This window comes from Sciurus carolinensis, chromosome 7 (assembly GCF_902686445.1).
Source record: "Sciurus carolinensis chromosome 7, mSciCar1.2, whole genome shotgun sequence".
Lineage (NCBI taxonomy): Eukaryota > Metazoa > Chordata > Mammalia > Rodentia > Sciuridae > Sciurus > Sciurus carolinensis.
This window is the reverse complement of record NC_062219.1, coordinates 48686952-48694211: the sequence shown is the minus strand read 5'-3', so window position 1 is coordinate 48694211 and position 7260 is coordinate 48686952. Positions and strand designations below refer to the sequence as shown.

Here is a 7260-nt window from a genome sequence, read left to right as displayed (position 1 = left end):
TGATCAGTGTCTGGTTTTCATTTATTTTTAATTGTATTGAAGACCATTAATTGCTCATGGCCCCTCCAGCTTGTGGCAGGTGCCACCATTCACTCTCTCATTTGGCCCGATTCTCATATTTAAATCCTGTTCCTGGGCCCTTTAAGTACTTCAATTAAGGTTTTCTATACTAACAATTTTATTGGCCTAACTATAACTGGATTTTTAATGAAGAATATATTCAATATAAAAACACTTGGAAAAAATGCCCAAGTTGTAGTTGGCAGTGGATACTAAAAGATTTGTTACTTCCTCTTTTCTAGTAAGGAGCCGGGAAACACTGGAGAGCACCGTGAATGGAGAATAGTGAGTGGCATATATATTGTAAAATGCAAAAGAGAGTTCTACCTATCTTCTGTTAGCTTTTTGCTACTCTAACATGTAGGTTGAAAAATATCTTTCTTGGAATGGCAATTGTAAAGTCCTCAATACCTCCAAATATGTTTCTGACATAGCCATCCATAATATACTCAAGCAAGCACCACAGCAAGAACAGAAACTTAAGAGATTTTAGTAATACATTTCATTGCCAGCAGACTTTGTAGCTTTGCAGAAAGGAAACTGCCTGGGTTATATATCTTTGTCCCTATAATGATAGTAGAAAAAAAATCAAGTATTAATTTAGTAAGATATCCTCTAACACACACTGTCTCATACACACCATCACACATCCAAGGAAGAGCACACACCCACAAAGAGAGTATGGCAGTTCTGTTGATGCCATCCAGCAGAGTCAATTTGACGCAGGAGACAAACGAGTAGCGAGACTCTTGAATTTGAAGGAGTTTATTGATGATTCAGGAACCCGGGAACACCGGCGCTCAAGGAGAGTAGGCTCATATTCCCTCCAGGAGGCAGAGGGTAGGGTCAATGCTAGTTAAGCGAAGATCAGGCGAGGAGCTAGCTGTCCAATCACGGAAAAGGTAAAAAATGAGCAGGCATGAGCATGAGCACTCGGGAACACATGTGCACGCGTGGTGTGCGTGGACTTAATTGAATACGGCCAATGATAAAGCACCTGGGTGTTTTTATGTTAACCAACTTCCTCCCCACCAATGTGATCAAAACAACTTCTGGCTGGCTGCAGGCGCCATCTTGGCGTAGTCCGCATGGCATAGCCCCCAACATCTCCCCCTTCCTTCTATGAATTGAAAATGAAGCTGGCAGGGATCGTGTCTGTCTTAGGTCCCGGGAATCAACATCTTGTCCTTACCCATCATCAAAGGATACAAAAGCAGGGTTGGCCCTTCTGTCTTAGGTTGGTACAGTGTCTTCCCGTGGTTACCCGTCTTTGACTACCGATCCAGCATACTAAGCCATATATTGGGAGATTGTCCTGCTTCAAGAGTGGCCATGGCCTGTTTTATGATCACATTATGAGTCTGTTGACTGGTTTTGAGGCATTTGTAAATGTAGAATAGAATTAACACAAGCACACCCAAGCTTATTAGTGTGAGACTTAAGAGTCCCCCAAATTTGTTGCCAAATTGTGTTAGTTTATCTAATGCTCCTGTGATAAGTTCTGCTGGTTTGACTTCCACCTTAGTGGCGTTTATGGTGAGGATTTGTTGTCGAAGCCTTGTTACTAGCTCGTCGAATCTGTCTGTCCATTGTTGTGTGATCTGTGAAGATAACTGTCTAGAGAAATTCTCATTAGAAGTCACAAAGAGGAAAGGGAGAGCTAGGTACACAGAGTATACGAAAAAATTGTTTCACTCTCTTTACATATTTCAGTATTAACTCCATTAACCTTTTGATCAGTGCACTTTCCTTTACTTATAGACCCTCCTTTTACAAAAGCCAGGGGGCTTATATCCATACATACCTTAGGCCCGCATAAGGACCAGATGGATAAGGGGTTGAAATTACCTTTATATTCCAAATTTTCTATAAAATCTTCTGTGCCTTGAGATGTGATATACATTTGATTAGGTAAATACCAAGGTCCAAAAGCCAGATTACTGGAGACCTTTTTATCAGGTCCTAGATGCTGACAAGCTTCCCACAAAGGAGGCCAAGTAATAGGCCTTCTGAAGGACTGGCGATGGCCATACCAATGGATATGAAAATCAGTCTTATTACTAATATCTTTGGGCATGTAATCGGTGACATTTGTATTGGAGCTGTTTTCTTTATTCATGAAAAACAGTTTTTGGGTTTGGCCCCCATAGCTTGAGCTACTCCTTGGGTGATAGCAGCTGCTAGTACTTAACCCTATATAGCTGACTCATTAATATCTCTGCATATTTTTAAACAGGTATTGACATCCTTATTTTTTCATGGCCTAATTGCTTCCCTGCACCATTTATTAGCTTGTTCATATGCTGTTTTATTAAAGGCATTGCTTGTTCTGAATCCCCAAACAGACGGTCTACAAATTCTGCATATTGTTCATTTGAGCCCTGTATAACTTTGGATAATTGCCCTTGCAAGTCCCCATGACCTTGTAATGTTTTCCAAGCTCTAACAGCGGTGGTAGCTATCTGAAGATAGACCACTGGATCATACGTAATTTGTTGCTGTTGTTCAGTGTATAGTCCTTGTCCCAGTAACATATCTAGGTTTTGTTGATGGAAACCTGCAGCTGAGTTTCTACGAGCCGTCTCTGCACAGAGCCCTTGATTGGTTACTTTCCACATTAAATATTGTCCACCATGCAAAACTGCTTGACACATACTCGCCCAATCACTAGGAGTCAGATTAAGTGTTGCGAAGGATTCCACCATACTCACGGTAAACAGAGCTTGGGGCCCATAAGTAGCAACTGCCTCTTTAAGATTTTTTACTGTTTTAAATTCTAGGGTCTGATGAAATTGCTGCCCCTGATTGTCTGCCAAGACTGGGCAGGACAGTTTTAATGGGCCTTCCACAGGGTCCCAGCGATCCCCAGTCTGTTTATCACTTGGGACTCAACTGCAACATGGCCAACAAGAGTGCTTACAAGATGTCGGGTCTTCCCACCTTTTATCATAAGGGGGAGTTGAGGGGGTAATTATCTCATGGTCTTTCCTGCCCTCTAGCAATTCTGCAATGTTAACTCGCTTATTTTCTAGTCTCCTTCCTCCTCAGAACTTTTCTCCTGCCCTTGGCTACTCCAGCTAACATCCTTTTTAATATGAATTATCCTTTCAGACTGACCTAGTGATATCTCCGAACCCATCTTTTGCTACTAAATAAGTTTAACACAGGACGAACAAAGACCACACTAACAGTAGTACAAACACACAAACAACACAAAATACATGCACTTCAGAGTTCATTTACTACCCTATTTATTTTTGTATTTCACTACCTGGTCAGCTATCCTGAGCACCTAACTGCCTTAGAGACAGAGGCTACAGCTTACCTGAGCACCTAACTGACTTAGAGACAGGGGCTACAGCTTACCTCGCTACTTACCATTTGGGTAGACAAATGGGTAGCAAGACTCTTGAATTTGTCAAACACACAAGCAACACAAAATACACGCATTTTTGCACTTCACTACCTGGCCAGCTATCCTGAGCACCTAACTGCCTTGGAGAAAGGGGCTGCAGCTTACCTCGCTACTTACCGTTTGGGTTCTTGGGAGGGGAGACGAATGCAGAGTTCCCCGTAAGGGCCACCACTTGACGCCGTCCAGCGGAGTGAATTTGGTGCAGGAGACAAACAGGTAGCGAGACTTTTGAATTTGAAGGAGTTTATTGATGATTCAGGAACCCGGAACACCGGCACTCAAGGAGCCGGCTTATATTCCCTCCAGGAGGTGGAGGGTAGGGCCAACTCTAGTTAAGCGAAGATCAGGCGAGGAGCTAGCTGTCCAATCATGGTAAAGGTCAAAACGAGGAGGCATGAGCACTCAGGAACACATGTGCACGTGTTGTGTGCGTGGACTTAATTGAATATGGCCAATGATAAAGCACCTGGGTGTTTTTATGTTAACCGACTTCCTAACCACCGATGTGATCAAAACAACTTCTGGCTGGCTTCCAGGCACCATCTTGCCGTAGTCCGCATGGCACAGCCCCCAACATTCTGTTTTCCTAAAATGTTCACAGTTATATTCTGGACTCACATTTCCTCCACAAGGTTGCCATCTTTTATGTTTGGATGTGAGGTATCCCCCAAAAACTCATGTGTAAGACAATGCCAGAAGGTTCAGAGAAGAAATGATTGGGTCAGGAGACCCTTAATCCAATCGGTGAATTAATCACTTGATGGGATTAATTGAGTGGTAACTGAAGGCAGTGGGATGTGGCTGGAGGAAGTGGGGAATTAGGACCGTGGTTTGGGGGTTTATATTTGGTATCTGGAGAGTGGAGTCTCTGTGTCCTGATCATCACGTGAGTGGCCTCACTCTGCCACCATAATGTTCTGCCTCACCTCGAGCACCAAGGAATGGAGTCTGCTGTCTATGGATTGAGACCTCTGAAATAGTGAACCCTCAAATAAACTTTTCCTCCTCTACAATTGCACTGGCCAGGTCTTTTAGTCACAGGAGTAAAACAGTGACTAAAACACTATTAAAGTTGAATTTTGGTTTCCTTCTCTTTGATCCCATGCAGACCTTGGGGGTTGCCTACACAAAGAAAATATGGCAGATGAGATGCTCTATAAATACAGGGTCAAGTCTCAAAGGCTGCATGGCAGTTGCCTGTCTCTCTCCTTCAGATAAGTCCATCCTGACTACCTGGAGAAAAATAAAACTATCCTTGTTGTAATCTGCCTGAATTCTTTTTTTTTTTTTGGGGGGGGGGTGTTATGGGGTTTCTGTGAAATTTATTGATGGTATGTGACAGTAGGGTTCCCTTAGCCCCTCCCCTTCTTCAGCCTGTCTGGGATGGAAACAGGGAGGAAGGGAGAGTCTCAGTGTGTTGAGGGACTGAGTTAGGGGCAGGGATTACCCAGCAGCTGAGGACCTCTCTCTTCCTCTGTGTTCTTGCTGGGGCTGGTGGTATAGGAGCTCTTACTCCTTGGAGGCCATGTGAACCATAACGTCTACCACCCTGTTGCTATAGCCAAATTCATAGTGTACTAGGAAACGAGCTTGACAAAGTGGTTGTTGAGGGCAGTGCCAGTCCCAGCTTTGAAAGTGGAAGAGTGGGTGTCGCTATCAAAGACACAGGAGATATCCTGGTCCTCTGTGTAGCCCAGGATGCCCTTGAGGGGGCTTTTTGATGCCTGCTTCACCACCGTCTTGTTGCAATCGTATTTGGCAGCTTTCTCCAGGTGACAGATCAGATTCGCAACTGACACATTGGGGGTGAGCACACAGAAACCATGCCAATGAGCTTCCCATTCAGTTCAGGGATGACCTTGCCCACAGTCTTGGCAGCACCAGTGAATGCAGGGATGATATTCTGGGCAACCCTATGGCCATCATGCCAGTTTCCCAGAGGGGTCATCCACAGTCTTCTGAGTAGCAGTGAGTGATGGCATGGACTGTGGTCATGAGTCCTTCCACAATGCCAAAGTTGTCATGGATGATCTTGACCAGAAGGGCTAAGCAGTTGGTTGTACAAGAGGCATTGATGACAATCATGAGGGAGTTGTCATATTTCTCATGGTTCACACCCATCACAAACATGTGGGCATCAGCAGAAGGGGCAGAGATGATGACCCTTTTGACACCGCCCTTCAAAAGAGCTCTGGCTTCCTCCATGGTAGTGAGGACACCACAACATATTAAGCACCAGTCTCATCATTTGATGTTGGTGGGATCTCACTTCTGGAAGATGAAGATGAACTTCCCACAGATGACAAGCTTCCCATTCTGTGCATTGAAACATGGGTAGGATTATACTGGAACATGTAAACCATGTAGTTGAGGTTGATGAAGGGGTCATTAATGGCAGCAGCATCCACTTTGCCAGAGTTCAAAGCAGCCCTGGTGACCAGTGCCCAATTAGACCAAATCTGTTCACTCCAACCTTCACCATGGTGTCTCGGGGACACAGCTGACACTGAACTGAACAAGGTATGTCTAATGGGGAGGAGCAGAGAGCAGCCTGCCTGAATTCTTAACACAAAGAATCCATGATCATAATAAATAATAAAGGGCTGTTTTAAGTACTAAGTTTAGGGATAATTTGTTATGTCCGCCTTTAGCAGAGGTGATGAGAGTTTTGTTTTCTATATATTTCAATAATTTCTGCGTTTTAAAAGCCTATGCAAACTCAGCAACCTATTGAGATCCTAAGCACCTTAGTGAGACCCTGACTCAAAATGAAAAGCAGGCTAGGGATGTGACTTAGTAGTTGAGAACTCCTCGGTTCAAAACCCGATACCCGCCCCCCCCCCAAAAAAAAAAACCTATGTAAAAACAGTTGTCCCACTCTCCCACTAGAAAATGCAGTATTTGAAAAGAAAGGCAATAATTTAAATTTGGTCACTCCAGGTTGAATTCATGGCAGCTCAAGGATCTGAGACACTAGATATTACTTAGACTAAAACCTTCCCAGTGTATCATTCTGTCTAAAAGTGATTTGACATGTGTTTGTATGGGCTCCATGTAAAGCCAAACTGAGAAATGTGCTTTAATTGATTTTCAAATATCACTCATTCGTGGAAGTACCTCAAAGTTCAAATAAAACCTAGTTCCATGACAGAAGTGTTTCTTTGAAGCTGGAAAATTTTTCAGGCAAACCCCAAACCCCCAAACATCATCACTCAATACCTTGCAGACTTGACAAGTGAGCTAAAAAAAATGTGAATTTTTATATGAAAATACTTGGCCTTGTTTTATTTTTCACTGAAGATATCTAATTATTTTGTAATCCCCGTGCACATCTTAATCTTAATTTTTAAAGCCTAATTAAAATCTCATAAGGTCAATGAATGCCCAAATGAAAGGTATCTATCTTTATCCTAGACTCATACCTGGGAAAATCTTCCATTCTTTGGTCCTTCAAGGATTGGAAAGATTGCATGGATATGTGGGGGAAGCCTTTGCCATTTAATTTAACAAAGGTTATCCAATGCAAATATTTTGCTGTTGTTGGTCTAATGAGTTCACTTATATAATCTTATTCCTAAATCTCACTCTTACATATAAAACCCAAATATCTCATTTAATTGTTATTACCCTTTCCTTCCTCAGAATACTTTTCGTCATTTTATTCTGATGAAAATTTTATCCTTAATAGCAGATTCTTAATTAACATAGTAACATAAAATACAATCTATTCATTTTTTCTATTAGAGTAAAAAATAACTCACAAGAATATTTCAGGGTTGGGGAAC

The 7260-nt window shown here is 42.6% G+C and overlaps 1 pseudogene; it reads right to left on the bottom strand.

Annotated features, from left to right (window-relative positions):
- Nucleotides 1–4984: 4984 nt before the first annotated feature.
- LOC124988722 (glyceraldehyde-3-phosphate dehydrogenase-like) lies at nt 4985–5957 on the bottom strand (annotated as a pseudogene).
- Nucleotides 5958–7260: the final 1303 nt, after the last annotated feature.